The 17816-nt window shown below is 32.0% G+C and overlaps 1 protein-coding gene across 2 annotated transcripts in view; it reads right to left on the bottom strand.

Moving 5' to 3' along the window:
* NDST4 (N-deacetylase and N-sulfotransferase 4) overlaps positions 1-17816 on the bottom strand; it is a 414235-nt gene that overhangs the window by 238386 nt on the left and 158033 nt on the right. The gene's annotated exons all lie outside the window — the stretch shown is intronic.

Below are 17816 nucleotides of genomic sequence, written 5' to 3'. Positions count from 1 at the left end.
ATGCTGTAAAATTACCCATGCATATAACCTGTAAATAAAAGGCTATTAAATAAAAAAAATAATAAACAAAGAAAAATAAAATAAAATAAAATAAATTTGAGGTGTTTCTGACAGTCATTGCTCATATTGCATCATAAGACTTCACATGCTCTGTTCTGGCCATGCATTTATGCTTACAGAATCACCTCATCTTAGATTTGAGACAAGTAGCATAAAAATTTCATCGACAGAAAGGGATCATGAGTGGAAAAACTTTAAGAAGCTGTGGCCTAGAGGAATGAAATAACAAACCAGGTTCTAGAATTAATTAGTGGCAGAGCTGAGCATAAAACTTAAGCCTTCCTTACAAACTATTTCACTGATTCCATTCTTCCAAAGATTTTGTTCTTGGATTTTTTTTTTTTTCGACATTCATGAAATAATGTATTTTGGAGTAAAATTTGTTCTTTCTGTCACAAATGGGACATGACACCCAAAAAAGGCATATTTTTCAGATTCACTATGGTGTTCACATTATAAAGCAAAATTGTGATGAAGGAATTCCTTTCTTTGGTACTGATAACAAGAACTAATAATAATTTCTTTCTAATAAAAGTAATAGAAGCTGTTTTGCTTACAACTAAATAAGATTCTTATGTAAAGTAGTACTCTATAAACTGTATTGATCATGTAATTCTGTCAGTTAAAAAAGCATTAATTCCCAATACATGTACATTTACTTATAAATTATATGCAAATACATTTAATGTATACATTACAAAACACAAATAGAGAAATTTGAACAATTAACTACAGAAGAAATAGACATCTTAGATATAAAATATTTATTAATAGCATGTAGAACCTTGTTCTCACTTAAGATTATTAAAAATATTTTGTGAGAGAAATATGATTAATAATTCTTTTCATTCATTCATTCAAGATTGATGAACATATCCTTTTTTGCCTCACCAGGGTTTTAATATAATACAAAGGGACCATGAATTAGAACACAAGATTGAAAGAAAATAAAAAAAAACCCACCAATATACATTATTTTTCAAAAATCTTGGTTTAACTCTGATAGAATGATTCAAAGCTCTATCTTGAAGATGGTTATTTTGATTCATTACTGCTTGTCATAGCCAGAAAAGGTATCTTACAGAGAAACCTCGATACCTAGGAGAAATGTAGTGTTGACTGTCCTTACTAGTTCTCATTACTATCCACAAATGATGCAAATGTTGTTAAAATTTAGTTAAATTTCCATCTTCCTAGTTGTTACTTGCTGTTCTTATAAGTAAATAAGGTTTTTGATATTTAATTTTTAACAAATATGTTCAAAACCCACTAAATAATTAAATTTTTAATGAATTAGAATTATGTAATTATCATAATTTATATTTTTCTTAAATAAAATGTGGATTATATGTATATATATATATATATATACAAACATACATATATATTTCTTATAAATGTCAGTTTTTGTCAACAGAATCTCAGTTTTTAAAGGAATTAGTGATCAAGTTGACTTTATACTATCATTAGCTAAATTCTTAAACCACAATGTGCACTTAATTTTCATGGCTATGATTAATATATATGCAATAAAAATCACATGTAATATAAGGCCAGGAGAAAATAGACCAGAAATAAAATAATCTAATCCTGAAGAATGAAAGTGTGAAAAAATAAATCATAGACACAATCAACAATTTCATTCAAGAGAATGACAACAATGAGACAACATACCAAAATTTGTGGGATGCAGTCAAAATGGTCATTAGGGAAAATTTTATATCTCGAGATGTTTGCTTGCATAAAATATATATAAAGAAGATCAATGAATTGGGCTTATAAATAAAAAAGCTAGAAAAAGAACAAATTAAAAACCCTCAATTAAAACTAAATTTGAAATTCTGAAAATAAAAGGGGAGATTAATAAAACTGAAGAAAACTATTAAATTAATAAATAAAACTAAGAGTAGGTTATATAAAAAAAATAGATAAATAGTTAATTTCTTTAGAAAAAGGAAAGAGGAAAATCAAGTTGTTAGTCTTAAAAATGAAAAGGGAGAACTTTCCATCAATGAAGAGGAAATTAGAGCAATAATGAGGAGTCATGTTGCCCAACTTGTGCCAATAAATTTGATAATCTAAATGAAATGGAGGAATATCTACAAAAATATAGATTGCCCAGGTTAACAGGAGAGGAAATAAATTATTTAAATAGTCCTATTTTAGAAAAAGAAATAGAAGAAGCTATTAATTGGTTCCCTAAGAAAAAATCTTCAGCGCCAAATGGATTTACATGTGAATTCTACCAAACATTCAAAGAACAATTAATTCCAATACTATAAAATCTATTTGGAAAAATAGGAAAAGAAGGAGTTTTACCAAATTCCTTTTACGACACAGATATAGTGCTGACAGCTAAACCAGGTAGGGTGAAAACAGAGAAAGAAAATTACAGACCAATAGCCCTAATGAATATTGATGCAAAAATATTAAATAAAACATTAGCAACAAGATTACTGAAAGTTATCTCCAAGATAATACACTATGACCAAACAGGATTTATATCAGGAATGAAGGAAAACTATTAGCAAACTCAACTATATCAATAACTAAACTAACAAAAATCATATGGTTATCTCAATAAATGTAGAAAAAGCATTTGATAAGTTCCAACATCCATTCCTATTAAGAAACATTAGAGAGTATAAGAATAAATGGACTTTTCCTTAAAATGATCCATAGCAACTATTTAAAACCATTAGCAAGTATCATATGTAATGGGGACAAACTAGAACCATTTCCAACAAGATCAGGAGTGAAACAAGACTGCCCACTATCACCATTATTATTCAATATTGTATTAGAAATGTTAGCTTTAGCAGTAAGAGAAGAAAAAGAGATTAAAGGAATTAGAATAGGTCATAAAGAAACCAAATTATCACTCTTTGAAGATGATATAATGGTATACTTAGAGAACCCTAAAGAATCAACTCAAAAACTACTAGAATCAATTCACAACTTTAGCAAAGTTGCAAGATACAAAATAAATCAACAGAAATCATCAGCATTTTAATATTTTACCAGCAAAGTCTAGTAGCAAGAGATACAAAAAGAAATTCCATTCAAAATAACTATGAATAGTACAAAATATTTGGGAATCTGTCTGCCAAGGGAAAGTCAGGAACTATATGAACACAAAACATTTTCCACACAAATAAAGTCAGATCTAATCAGTTGGAAAAATATCAAGTGCTCATAGGTAGGCTGAGTGAATATAATAAAAATGACAATACTACTTAAATTAATCTACTTATTTAGTGCCTTATCAATCAAATTCCCAAGAAATTATTTTACAGATCTAGAAAAAATAATAACAAAGTTCATCTTGGAAAAACAAATCAAGGAAAAGGTCAAGAATTTCAAGGGAATTAATGAAAAAATGCTAATGAAGTTGGCCTAGCTGTGCCAGACCTAAAACTATATTATAAAACAGCAGTCATCAAAATCATTTGGTACTGACTAAGAAATAGAGTAGTTGATCATGAAAATAAGTTACAATCACAGGACAAAATAGTTAATAACTATAGCCATCTAGTGTTTGACAAACCTAAAGTGTTGGAATCTTTACGAACTGTTAAGCCATTGGAGTTGATAGAGACAATAATTATCCAATTTGGCATGGTTCAACGTGATTGATTTGATCTTAGAAGATATTTTGGGCCAGAACTTGAAACAAGGTACTAAGTACAACTGATGGAAACAATGCTTGTGTTCACACCTTTAGAGAGCTCATAAGTATCTAAGTACTCAATGGAGTTCACACGTTTGGGAAAGTTCAGGGTTTAGAAAGAGATATCCAAATTCATACCTCCCTTAGGGCCAGAGAACACTCTGGGAGATAACCCAGAATCCTTCTCCCTCCAGAAGGCAGAGTTAAACTTTGGGAGATCATATATATACAGGGAGCTCTTGGAGCTTGGGGGAGTTTCTTGAGAGAGTTTACTAGAGAGTTTTCTTGTGAACATTGACTGGGGTCAGAGAGGAGCACTCTGGAAGAAAGCCTACAAGTCTTATCTTCGAGGCAAGAGATTCATTGCATCGTCCAACTTGGTGCTGGCTGGAGGCTGAAGAAAGCAGAGGCAGAAGCCAAGGACAAAGCTGCAAGATCTCTTGGAACCAAGCAGAGAGATAGGCCTCTGAGCTAACTGGGCTATATTGAGGACACAATAAAAGATCTGAACTCTTTTATCACCTGGCTGTGTCTTGGGAAAAGAAACACCAACACAAAGACCCCAGTTTTTGGACTAAGAACTCACTATTTGACAAAAACTTCTGGGAAAATTGGAAACCAGTATGGCAGAAACTAGGTATTGGCCCACACCTAACACCCCATGCCAAGATAAGGTCGAAATGGGTTCATGATTTAGACATAAAGGGAGATATTATAAGCAAATTAGAAATTAGAAAAACATAGGATAGTTTACTTCTCAGATCTCTGGAAAAGGAATGAATTTGTGTTCAAAGAAGAACTGGAACTCATAAATGAACACTAGATAGATAAATTTGATTATATTAAGTTAAAATTTTTTTTTGTACAAACAAAACTAATGCACACAACATCAGAAGGGAAGCAAGAAATTGGGAAATCATTTTTATATTTAAGGGTCCTGATAAAGGCCTCATTTCTAAAATATTTAGAGAATTGACTCAAATTTGTAAGAATTCAAGCTTGATCAAAGGATATGAACAGTTTTCAGATTAAGAAATTAAAACCCCTTCTAATCATATGAGAAGGTGCTCTAAGTAACTATTAATCAGAGAAATGCAAATTAAGACAACTCTGAGATACCACTACACACTTCTCAGATTGGCTAAGATGACAGGAAAAGATAATGATGAATGTTGCAAGGGGATGTGGGAAAACTGGGACACTCATACATTGGTGATAGAGTGGTGAACTCATCCATTGTAGAGGGATGGAACTCTGGAGAAGTATACTTGAAACAAGGATACTTACAGAATGGTGTTAACTCAGTGTGATTAAAGAGATGATGGTTCTCTAGTTCCCATATACTTAGTACTTGGTATGGTGATGTAATGGTTCTCCAGTTCACAGACACTTAGTGTGCTGTAATGATGTAATGATACTGAGGTATTTAAGGACTGGAAATAGAGACATTCCATCTTTTATCATCCTCTTAGTGGCTCCTTCACTCCTCTGCTAAGATCAAGGCTGGACCTGAGATTCTCCAGAGAGCTAGTCTCGAGATTTTTCATGCCCAACGTGGGGCAATTTGGAACTATGCTCAAAGGACTATCAAACTGTACATGCCATTTGACTAGCAGTGTATATACTGGGCCTGTTTCCCAAAGAGATCTTAATGAAAGGAAAAGGACTCATATGTGCAAAAATGTTTGTGCCAACCCTTTTTGTAGTGTCAAGAAACTAGAAATTGAGTAGATGCCCATCAGTTGGAGAATGGATGAATAAGTTATGGTATATGAATGTTATGGAATATTATTGTTCTATAAGAAATGATCAGGATGATGTATTTATTTGAGAAATGTCTCATCCTAAGGGTATAGCATTATACTTTTCAAATCCAAAGTATTATTTTATTGTTAGTCATGAAGAAGAGTCAAATCTGCTCAATTAAACATCAAACAAAAGCCTGTATCATTGTTGAGGAGGAAATCAGCTCTTTAACTTGCAGCCATTCATCTTCGCTGCTTCAGGACATTCTGCTACTATGAATGGACCCAATGGCACTAAACACTTGGAAATTATAATGAATCTGGATGTAAAACTTAAAATCACCAAATACTATTTCGTCTTTCTTGACAAGTCTAGTGTGGAGTAAGAATAAATTATTTAGGGGCAGCTAGGTGGTGCAGTGGATAGAGCATCAACCCTGAAGTCAGGAGGACCTGAGTTCAAATCCGCTTTCAGATAATTAAAGCTTCCTAGCTATGTGACCCTGGGCAAGTCACTTAACCCCAATTGCCTCAGCAAAAATAAAAAAAAAATAAAAAAAGAATAAATTATTTAGGTCTAGGAATGTTTCAAGCAGTTTCTTCTCTAAGTAAAGAGGAGACTAGGTGAAAATGATAAGGTTCTCATTGACTTTATTTGTCAAAAGCTTTCCTTATCAGGATTCTAACTCTTTCTGTTTTTTTTTTCTTTATTGCATGTTGGAATCCTTACAAAGTGTTAAGTCATTAGAATTGATAGAAACAATGCTTGAGTTAACACCTTTGGGAGAATTCACACATTAGAGGTCACATATTAGAGCTCACACCTTTAAGAGAGTTTGCACATTAGAGCTCACACATTGAAGTTCACAAGTATAGGAGATTCACAAAGTTAACTTTGTAACTTTGTGAATTCACACCTCCCATAATCCCACTCTCAGAGGAGGAGTCAACCTTTGAGTTTACACCTCTAAAAGAGCACAAAAAAAGAGCTGAGTTAGTGAAGTCAGTCAGTTCAGAAGATTGCCAAGAATCAGAGTTGAGCTACAGGCAGAAGCTGGCAGACAAGCTGCAAGAGCTCTTGGAACCAAGGAGGGAGAGAGGCCTCTAAGAAAGCTACCCAGGCCCAAGGAAAGAGACAAGACTTGGAAGGAGAAAATAAACTGTTGGATTCTATCAGCTGGCTGTATTTGGAGTGATTATTACATGGAACCAAAACTAAGGCTGCCTCCAGAAACCTCCCCAAGAAACCTGCTCCCACAGAGACCGATTATATTATAAAAAAGAAGAGAACACCACATTTGAAGTGATTATGAACACTACATTTTGGTGCCCAACGCGGGGCGTTAAGACACTCCTCCAAAAACAAAAGAAAGGGGGAGCCATGAGTAACCCTAGAGAACTTCTAAATTTAGTTCTCTATACCATTAATTTTTAAATTTTTGATAAAGATGCACTGGCTCCAGCAGACAGGTTTTATAACCCACCAGAAGGGCAGTATACAGTGCAGGCAGCTCTACTATCTTTACATAATGGCCAGATGATGTGGAGAGACCCAGAAAGTGGTGAATGGAAGAGACCAGATAGGTTAACTGCTTGGGGAAGAGAGTTTGCTTGTATTTCTACAGATGGAGAAGGAATCAGATAGGTGCCAATGAGTGGTATTCTCCTTGTCCATACATATAACCTGTAAATAAAAGGCTATTAAATTAAAAAAAAATGAAATTAAAAAAAAAAAAACAAGTATGGGAGATTCACAAAGTTAACTTTGTAACTTTGTGAATTCACACCTCCCATAATCCTACTCTCAGAGGAGGAGTCAACCTTTGAGTTTACACCTCTAAAAGAGCACAAAAAGGAGCTAAATTAGTGAAGTCAGTAAGTTCAGAAGATTGCCAAGAGTCGGAGTTGAGCTAAGGCAGAAACTGGCAGACAAGCTGCAAGAGCTCTTGGAACCAAGGAGGGAGAGAGGCCTCTAAGAAAGCTACCCAGGCCCAAGGAAAGAGACAAGACTTGGAAGGAGAAAATAAACTGTTGGATTCTATCAGCTGGCTGTATTTGGAGTGATTATTACATGGAACCAAAACTAAGGCTGCCTCCAGAAACCTCCCCAAGAAACCTGCTCCCACAGAGACCGATTATATTATAAAAAAGAAGAGAACACCATATTTGAAGTGATTATAAATATCACAATCTCAAGTCATCACAAAGATTTTGTTTCTGTGCAATGACAAGCAAGGAAACAAGCATTCAAGGACCATGATATGCTGAAGGAGCATATTTTTTTAATTTTTTTTTTTGTTGTTTTTTTAGCCTTCCCAGCAGAGGCTAAATTGTGAAAATGAGCAATCTGGTTTATTATCTCTTAGGGATATAGCATGATAATTCAAGTGTGAAGGCATAGACATACTTCTTATGAACAAAAATATGCTTTCCCTCACTTAAAAAATAAAAACAGATTTTTATGTTTCTCATCAATCTGTTGCAGGAACTCTAAATATTTCCTAGAATTTACTATTAGGATTGGAAAACAACTATTCTTGTAACCTTTTGACATTTATTCTGTCATTCATTATTATAAGAAGAATACCTGAAGAGCTCTATTAGTTTCTAGATTATAATTTAGTTGGACTGCAACTGGGCTGACTGACAGAACCCCAAAGTGTTAGACCTGTGTCAAGCCAGAGGGAGATCTATAGGGAATTACCATATGACTCTGCTTTGGACTATCTCCTGCTCAAACTATTTTATTCATGACTTAAAGGTATATAACATGCTTAAAATATTTGCTAATAACAGGGAGCTAAGAAGAATAATTTGTATGTTTTAGATAATAGATCTGAGCTCCATAATTATATAAATTTTTAAATATATTTTTATATTTTTATTTAATTTTATATATTTTTTAATTTTTTAAAATTTATGTTTAAAATAATGTACAAATCTAATAAGATGAAATTGACAATATGTAAAAACGCAGAGAAAATTATGTCTACAAAAAAGATCATGAAAATAGACATGCAGTATTCAGCAAACTCTAGATGAGACATAGATAGAACATAAAAGACCAAAATCTAACCCAAGAAAATAATAATATTGAGAATTTTTATAACGCTTTAAGAATTGTTAAATGTTTTACATTCATTGTCTTATTTGATCCTTAAAAGCAATCCTGTGAAATGAGTGTGGAAGATTATTTCCATTTTACAAATGAACATATGAGATATCAAGTGTTTCAGATCACATGTTTGTTGTGGTCTGAGAAGAGGCTTGAACTCAGTACATTCTGATTCCAAGTTCAACATTCTATCCACTCTGCCACCTAGGAGTCTGTCATAATAAAACAACATGTCATTTTGGAAATTAATGCTTTTGTATTCCTTGAGCACACTTCAATATCTTTCAATTCAGACTATCATATGTCTGGAAACATACTGAAAATCTTCATTGTTTCCAATAGAGAGCAATTAAGCTGTCAAGAGCACTTGAAAAAGCATGCCATATGCTTGAAATCTGTTCAAGGAAATGGGCATATTTATCCTGGGTAAAAAATTGAGTGGGATCATGAAAGCTGATCTCACATTTAAGGGTTTTTTTTAGGGTAGATTTGTTCTTTTTTTTATCCTAAATAACTAAAGAAAAGGAAAGTAAGTTAATAAGAAGCAGATTTTCAGAGCAAGCAATGGTGGCTAGGTATAACAAATGGAAAATGTTCTTAGTCTTGAGTAGGAAAAAGGATAAGGATAGATCACATTAGGGAAATTTAATAGTGTTTTAAATAATCCCAAATTAGTAGCATTAAAAAAGATATTCTCTTTAGTGCCAATATTGTCCCAGAGTTGATGTATATTGAATATCATGAAGGAAGCATTTCAAAAGACTTAAAATAGTGTATATAAATTCTTGAAGAGCAACAAAAAGACAAATGCTAAGTATAAGCAGATTATGGCATGATACTAGTTATTATTTTTGTGTTAGAAGTATAAAATACACTATCAAGAGCATATATGTCAAGCAAAGAAGGCAGTATGGATATATAATTTGAAAAGAGATTACATACTAATAGCCTAAATGGTATGCTGGTTCCACTAAGTTATAGTAGCCTTTAGCTACTAAGAAAAAATTCTCTTGAATATTGGGAGAAAGGTAGAGAGAAAGGGCGAGACAAAGAGAAATAGAGACATACAGAAAGACAGAAAGACAGGGTGTAGAGAGGCTACAATGTGTGCTGATGTCAAAAAAAAATTGTACAGGTGAAATCATAATTCCAATTAAGTACTATCAACTGGAGTTTATAAAACCATAGTAATATTCAGAATGATTATGCAATGTTTAAGCTGGAAAGAATCTTGAATATAATTTAGTTATAAACTTAATTTATGGATGTGGAACTAGGTTTGAGTATGATCAACTCTATATGCTTACCTCTTGCTATTTGTATATTAGGCTATTGGATAAAACAATATTACTATATTAAATATCTTCAACTCTTTGAATCTAGTTTCCTCATATGTAAAAATGAGAGATTTTACGAGTCCCTGTTCATTCTAAATCTCTGGAAGTGCTAAATATTATAATGTTTAGCTTGTAAACATAGAATTTGAAGCACTGGTTAGGTGACTTGCCCAAGGATACAGTTAATTATTGGCAGAACCAGAATTAGAACCCATAACTTCTGACCTCTGTCATACATTCAATTATTCTATACTGTCCCTAATTTGTTTTAATACTTATATTTTCAAAAGTAACATGAATATAGAAAATTATTTTGTAATGAAGAATTATTTCCTAGTCAGACTTTTAATACTATATTTTCTCCTCAATGGTAGTGTGGAGAATTCTTATTTATTAAAAGAGTCCCTAAAAATTTGTATTCTTCCAAACCACAAGATGAATGAAACAATCCTATTTCACTGTGTGTAAGTGATTTATTTTGCCAATGAATTATATGATAGGATCTTTTCAAAAGAAAATATTTATAGATTTCAGCTTAGTTCTTTATCATGCTGACTAACAAAGTCTAATTGTTCTAAATGAACTCTAAATAGCTTCTGATATTACATTGAAAAACAATTATATCCAAGTCCTTTCCAAAGGTTAATGCATAGCTCTTAGAGAGGTAATAAAACAAACAGGTGAACTTAGCCATCATTAGATATCAACCAGTAAAAGCAAGAGTAGATTTAAAATCAACAAATCTGTTGAAGATGAGTCAAATGATTCATTTATATTGAAGGTAACTTTTTTAGATAAATAGAGATCAAGCTGAGGAAATCTCTAGTTAAATGAGAAACAGTGGCTTTAATTTACAATGCATCCTCTTGCTAATTGATACTCTTTTCCTTAACATCTTCTAATGATTTCAAAGAACAATGTTGAAAAGATGAGCCTATGGAATCCTACAAAGGCAGTGAGAAATTTCCATGGAATTGTTCTTCCCATTATTACAATAAATAATGCAGGAAAAATACAGGAAATTTATCAGTACCAACAGAATATAAATGAAAGGTAATTGTTATTTTAAAAAATCCTTGAAAGTCAACTAATTATCTTTTTATAATTATCCTTTTTCTTTCCCCTGCCTTTGGGTTGACACAAGACAATCTTATCACTGAATGAAATGAATGGTGAAAGCCATTTCACAAGATGGAGACAGGGTTGTAAAAATTGAGTGAAGGTCGGCTGTGCTCCAGGGCAAAGTTTCTTTTCTCCAGAGATTATGTGGTTTACAAGGAGTGGGATCTTTTCTTTGAGAGACTAAATTGGGGCCACCTTGGCACTGAAACTCCCATATAAGGTAATTTAGTAATCCTAAAGATGTGGGTTGAAAGTTTTTCCTCATTTATGACTTAGAATGTCAGATTATTTGCCCTGGCTAATCAGGGCAAAGATCCAGCCTATAGAGAGTGTTATCCCAGGCCCCTATATAATTCTTGTTTGTTAACTGGGTCTTGCCTCTCTTTGCCTAACTGCTTCTGGGGAGGGAGACATCCTTTCTTGGTAAATGGTAATAAAATTCCTTTCTGTTTTTACCTTGAGAAATCTTAATTTGTTTCATTTATTTGAGACCATTGTCTTTGTACCACATATCACCTCATGGATATTTTATTAGATGCCTGGTTTGGGGACATATTTGAAATTTCCATCAAATTTTGGGGATCTCAGGGCTCTCAAGCTAGGTAGAAGTTCATTCTTTTCATACCTGTCTACTATTGCATACTATTTGAATGCTGGATTTCAGTGACCATTATCTCCTTGGTAGAGAAATATGTAGGTTCATTTGAAATTAATCTCCATGTAGTTCCAAGGGAGAATTATACTAAGAGAGTGAATTTAGACCCATGAATCCTCAGAAGATGAAAAAGGGATTTCTGTGGAGGACTATGGAATCTAAGAGTCAGGAAATAGAAAAATTAGACATGCAATACTGTTTACAATTAATTAATACAACATAAGAAGGAGTAGACAGCTAGTAAGAGTGAGAAAAATGGGGAAGAGAATCAAATGAAGGCTTCTTGACCCCTTTCAGCAGGATGCCAGGCCATTTTCAGGGAAGTACTTTACAAAACAGAGGAAGGTGAGTGGACTGAAGAATTAGAAGATTTCAAAAGAAACTGTGTAAGGCTTGCTTAAATGTTAGTAAAAGCTCCATTAGTATCAAAAAGGGCTTAGAAAAACAATTTAAGAATTAGTGAAGATATCTCATAGATAAGACTAGAAATTAAAGCTCTCAAGAAATTAGTCTAACTAGAGACACATGAATTTAGAACAAGGTCAGAAATAATCTACATAATAGCAGATTTTCAGAAAAAGAAAACAACAGAACTTGAAATGCAAAAATGTAGAAGTGAAAGGAAACATAATGTATAAATGAAAAAGAAAAAAAGAATGAAAGAACAAAACAAAACAGGAGAACAAATAAGATGCCCAATCACCTACTCAGTAAAGAAAATACAAAGAAAGATGAGGAATTCTATCAGTTTTAATACTTTTCATCATTATTTGAAAGACTTCCTGCCACAATTAAATAGGGATGAGTGATTTTCACTTCAAAATGATTTTTTTGTTATTCAGTCATTTTTTAGTCATAACCAATTCTCTATGATACAATTTGGAGTTTTCTTGGCAAAGATATTAGAGTGGTTTGCCATTTTCTTCTCCAGTTTATTTTACAGGTGAAGAATTGAGGAACACTGGATTAAGTAACTTGCTCAGAATCACATACTTAACAAGTATCTAAGGCTAGATTTGAAATCAAGAACATGAGTCTTCCTGTCTTTAAGTTTGGTAAAATATCTGAGCAGCATATAAATCATGATACAACATTTATAAATAAAATACAATTTATAAGTGTAATATTTATAAAAATACAATTACAAAATATTAGTTAGAGGAGGACAAATTATTGGAGAAATATTTATTGTTCATACTTTGACTATGTCATATGATAAAAATGTCAATACTCCATAAATTAGTTTACAGATGTGTGCTATATCAATCAAATACTAAGGTTATGGTACTTTTTAAAGAAAAATAGTAACAAAATATATTTAGACTTTTGAGGGAGGATAATGAATAAAAGTATAAATGAAAGTAACATAAAATTAATAACCTCAACCTATATTATTAAGTTATAGTCATTAAATATTAATTTAAATAAGTAATAAGTGAAATTGAATAAATAAGCAAAAAAGGGAGAAATAAAAAAAAAAAAGGTCCAGGTATTCAATAATCTCCAAAAGATAATTTCCTAGGGGAAAGATTTTTTTTGACAAAAAGTCCTTAGAACATTTGGAAAAATTTGGACAGAAATTAGGGTAAAATCATCATTTTATATTTCATATCACAATAAGCACACAAGAACACGTTAATTAAATATGAAAGACTGCACTCTTAAAAATTAGAGGACAATGAAAGGAAGTTCATGTTATGAGTATGTAGAGAATTATTAACCTCAAGAGGTATATTGGAAATGATAAAAGATAAAAAAAACTACATAAGAAGACTTCTTTTATTAATAAAATTGATGAATATAGAATTAGAAAAAGTAGAAAATGGAAATTATGAAAAATATTTTTTAAATTTCAGCAAATGTGAAAATCTGAAGGAGAAAATGTACAAGGCATTTATATCAAGATTTATTTTTTCATTAAATTTACAAACATAATAAAGAAGTATAAAATTTTATATTCATTTTTTAAATGTGCGATTAATTTACAAAATTCATTACCACTTTCTCAAAAGAACATGCTCAAAAACATAAAGGTCTTTCAAAATAATTATCATATGCAAATATGGTACAAATTATTACTAATAAAAGACATTCAAATTGGCAAATATAACAAAAGATAAAAATAGCTTTTGTTATAGGTGTTTTGAGAAAAGCAGCACATTAATGACTTTTTAAAATTAAAAAATCGTTCAAATATTCTAAATTTCAATTTAGGCAAGAAAAGTAAATTAAATGTCTAGTTCTTATGATCCAAGAATCCCATTCTTAAGAATATACACAGGAAGTGAAAAACAGGGGGGAGGAAATCAACATATAGCAAAATATTCATATTTGTATTTTTTTAAGTTAGCTAAGAACTAAAAATAAAGTTGATGACTATAACAAATTGGAAAGTAATAGAAGCTGTTTTAAAAATGAAATGTATATATTATGGTACAATAGATAGTGGTGAATGTGAGGAATTCAGAGAAAGTTGAGAAAATTTGTACAAACTGATTTAGATCAACATATGCAGAACCAAGAGAACAATATAAACAATTACTACAGCAATGTAAATGAAATCAATAAAAAGAAAAATTCTAATTGAAAAAAATAGAAATTGTTGGAGACGTGATAATGAAACAAACCCCTTTCATGACAGAGTACATAGGATAGAATACTCTATATATTATTGAAAAGACTTCCTATTTTACATGGTTTTGCTTATTTTGAGTAATTTTGAAATAGCTGATACACAGAAAAAAGCATCAGTAAAACATTTTAAAATGAAAAAGAGGAAATTTTATTCATAAGACTATTTTTTTATTCTGCTTATGCTGCAACTATGATAACAGAATACACAGAACAGAAAAATGTATTATAAATATGAAGAAATAACTATAATTGACTGAAAAAATAAAACATTGGGATATAAAGTAAAATATCATGGGTGGGGGATCAATTGACCCACTAGATCAATTATTCCTACTCAATTTAGAGTGATAATATGCTATGTATTGACATCTTAACCATTTACAAAGACCTTGTATTAAAGTCATTGGAAAAAACTAAAGTGATGATACATAGAAAATTCTTTTGGATTGTTTGAATAAATGTGATTGTACCCAGTAGACCATATATAAAACAGATTAATTTGAAATCTAGGAATCTGAGGATCTTGTAGTTTAGATATTAGGTCTTCCAACTAATTCACTTGAGGATAGAAAAGACCTCTTTCTACATCTTGATCTTCTCCCCTAACCATTGGATGGAGAAAGACCTTGTGAACTTTGGAATGGCAAAAGATTTGAACTTTGTATTGGATTCCTAATAGCTTAGTCTCTGCATCAGGAGCTGAGGAAAAACAGAAAGCAATAATCAAAGGTAGATCCAAGGTCCTACAAGGAACCCAGAGGAAAAGCTCCACCATACCTAAGCAGGAACTATATAGCAAAAATTACTCCTTTGTCCACATGTCTTCAAACTTAAGCCCATTTTCCCACAGATCCAGTACACACTAGTGAAAGAATATGTCACTGACTTTGGGGAGTATTTTGGGAATTGGGAGAGAAGGATGTTTTGTGCCAACTTTCTTTATTGTATTTATTAAACATATATCCCCTTCTAAAAGCAAATTAATCTGACTAACTTGATTTCTACAAAAAATAATTAACACACTGATGGGAGCCCTTGAATAAATTCCTTATGGCTAGCAATTCTTAGAATCTTGAGTGAACAGGACCGCTGAGAGTTAGGGAAACAGCCCCTAAACATGTGCTATAAGTATACTATCTTTTAAGGCATAGATCTTAATAAAATAAACTTCTATACATTGGATTATTTAAGTATTGGTGAATTTAGAAATTTTGTAAAGCATTAGAAGAAAAACAGCTGTGATGCTGTGGCTAAAGATCCAACTTCAGTTCAGAAGTGCTAGGTTGAAACCATTTTTCTAATAAATCTTGACTGCTGTAAGATGGGGGTCTGGACAAGTGACATTTCAGTGTCCCCTAGGTAACACTGCTAATTTGCATTAGTGGAGGAAGTTTCTTTACTAATAACATCCTCCATGAATATATCATATATGGCATGGTTAATGGAACCAGGTCTACTTGTTTATTCCCTCAAAAATGAGTTGGTTAGATTTTAATGGACTGGTAGGGAGAATAAAGAAGCAGAAAAAAAAAGAAATCCAATGGCAGGTGGCAAAATATATGTGCAAAATTATGAGTTTCTCCAGAATATTGGAAGATCTTTGCTCCTTTTAGGTCTGAATGTGAAAGAATCTAGCAAATTCCTTATAGAGTCAGGAGCCAACTAGCAAGAGATACTACAGTTTAGTTGTTTTCCAAAAGATTATATCATAATTTTTACTAATTGATATTAATATTCTATTTATCTTCATGTCAGAGTAATTTTCAATTACTTATTTTTAGATTGCTAATTAAATAATTTATTATTAAAATATAATATACAGAATATATAATGATCCTATAACAGATAACATTTATATGATATAGTGCTTGTGATTCACAAACTATTTACTTCCTTTTCCCCTGCTACCAACCAATTATTAATCAACAGACAAACCCCTATCTACTTTATAAAAATATGATTAAATCTTGAATGTGAAAAAACACTTTTCAAATCCAAATAATTATGTTCCACAACATATACTTTGAAAACCCAGGTAATTCTATAAATTTGATAATTTTAATCGAGAGACTTTGAATCCCTGTTAGAAAGTCCTTGAAGAGAGAAAATTTTATTTTTTTTTTATATTTTTGTGTTTGTGATTAGGACAGTGCCTGGGACAATTTGTAGTACTTAATATGTGTTTGATGATTTGTTCTTTTAGAATGGAAGAGAAATGAAGAATATGAAAGAATGTTCCTGTAAAAAAAAAAAAAAAAAAAAAAAAAAAAAAAAAAAGCTAGGTGACACAATGCATAATTATCAGTGAGCCAGGTTGGTATTAGGTATGGTCTTGGGGATAGAGCGTTATCAGGAGCTAACAGGGTCTACCATTAGGTAGAGATAATAGTTTTTTTTTATATCATACTATTCATTTAAGAAAAGAAATATGCCCCTACATATATTCATCATACTTTTCATGGGGATTTTATTTTTTAAAATAACGAATAAATAAATAATTCACATTTGAAGAGGGACAGGATCCCATCCATAATTTTAGTGACTTAACAGTACTTATTCAAATTTCCTTTAAAGCTTGCTGATCAGCATTCAAACTACTGGCATATATAGTCAGTGGGAGTAGTAGCAGTGGGGCTTCCAACAGTGGCCATGTGGCAGTGAATGCTAGTTTCTTGCAGTGGCCCAGGCCAATAACAAAGATTACTCCAGTTGTACCTTCTGTTTCTTGGTAACTATAGGAAGCTATCAGACTCACTTCAGTTATTCAGATCTTAGATATGCCACTATAATACAGGCCTTTCCTCATCATCTAATTCCATATGATAATGAACTTATCTTCTAACTTCTGGTGCCTTGTTAGAGTTAGCATAGTACAATGGACAGAAACATGACCTTGAGGCAGAGCACTAAAGTTTAGTTACCAGCTCTGTGACAAGTCTTCTTTTTCCTCTGTTACCTCATCTATCAAAAGGAACTGTGTGTTTGATGACTTGGAGAGTCCCATTCAGCTCTAAATCTATGATCTTAAGAATCTTGGAGGTCCTTTCCAGGTCTAGGACTATGAAACAATGATGGAAACTGTCATATTTGGAGACAAGAAAATCTGGCTTCAAGTCCTATCTTTAAAAGCATGCTTTTGAAGCCAGATTTTATCAAGTCACTGGATCTCTCCATGCCTCAGGCAATTCCATTCTGAGATTTCACCACACTGACAAAACCACAAATCTCTTGTTTCACTCCACCTTCCAATCCCTAAGGACACTGTCAAGGTGTCAAGATGAGAATGGGAGTTATCTTTCCCTTTGAGGAATTAATTAATTGCCAAAATTTTTCAGACTAGAAAGATTTTTTTTTTAATTTTAAATGTTTTCACTTATCTAATGGTTAATTCTGCTTATATAAATTAAGTAGAATTGTATTTTGGAAACAAAAATCTGGTACTTCATAAAAAATGACTCTAGTTTTAATCTGACTAGCT

The sequence above is a fragment of the Sarcophilus harrisii genome, chromosome 6, assembly GCF_902635505.1.
Source record: "Sarcophilus harrisii chromosome 6, mSarHar1.11, whole genome shotgun sequence".
Taxonomy (NCBI): Eukaryota; Metazoa; Chordata; class Mammalia; order Dasyuromorphia; family Dasyuridae; genus Sarcophilus; species Sarcophilus harrisii.
The sequence above is the reverse complement of the archived record's forward strand: the minus strand, read 5'-3'. Positions and strand labels throughout refer to the sequence as shown.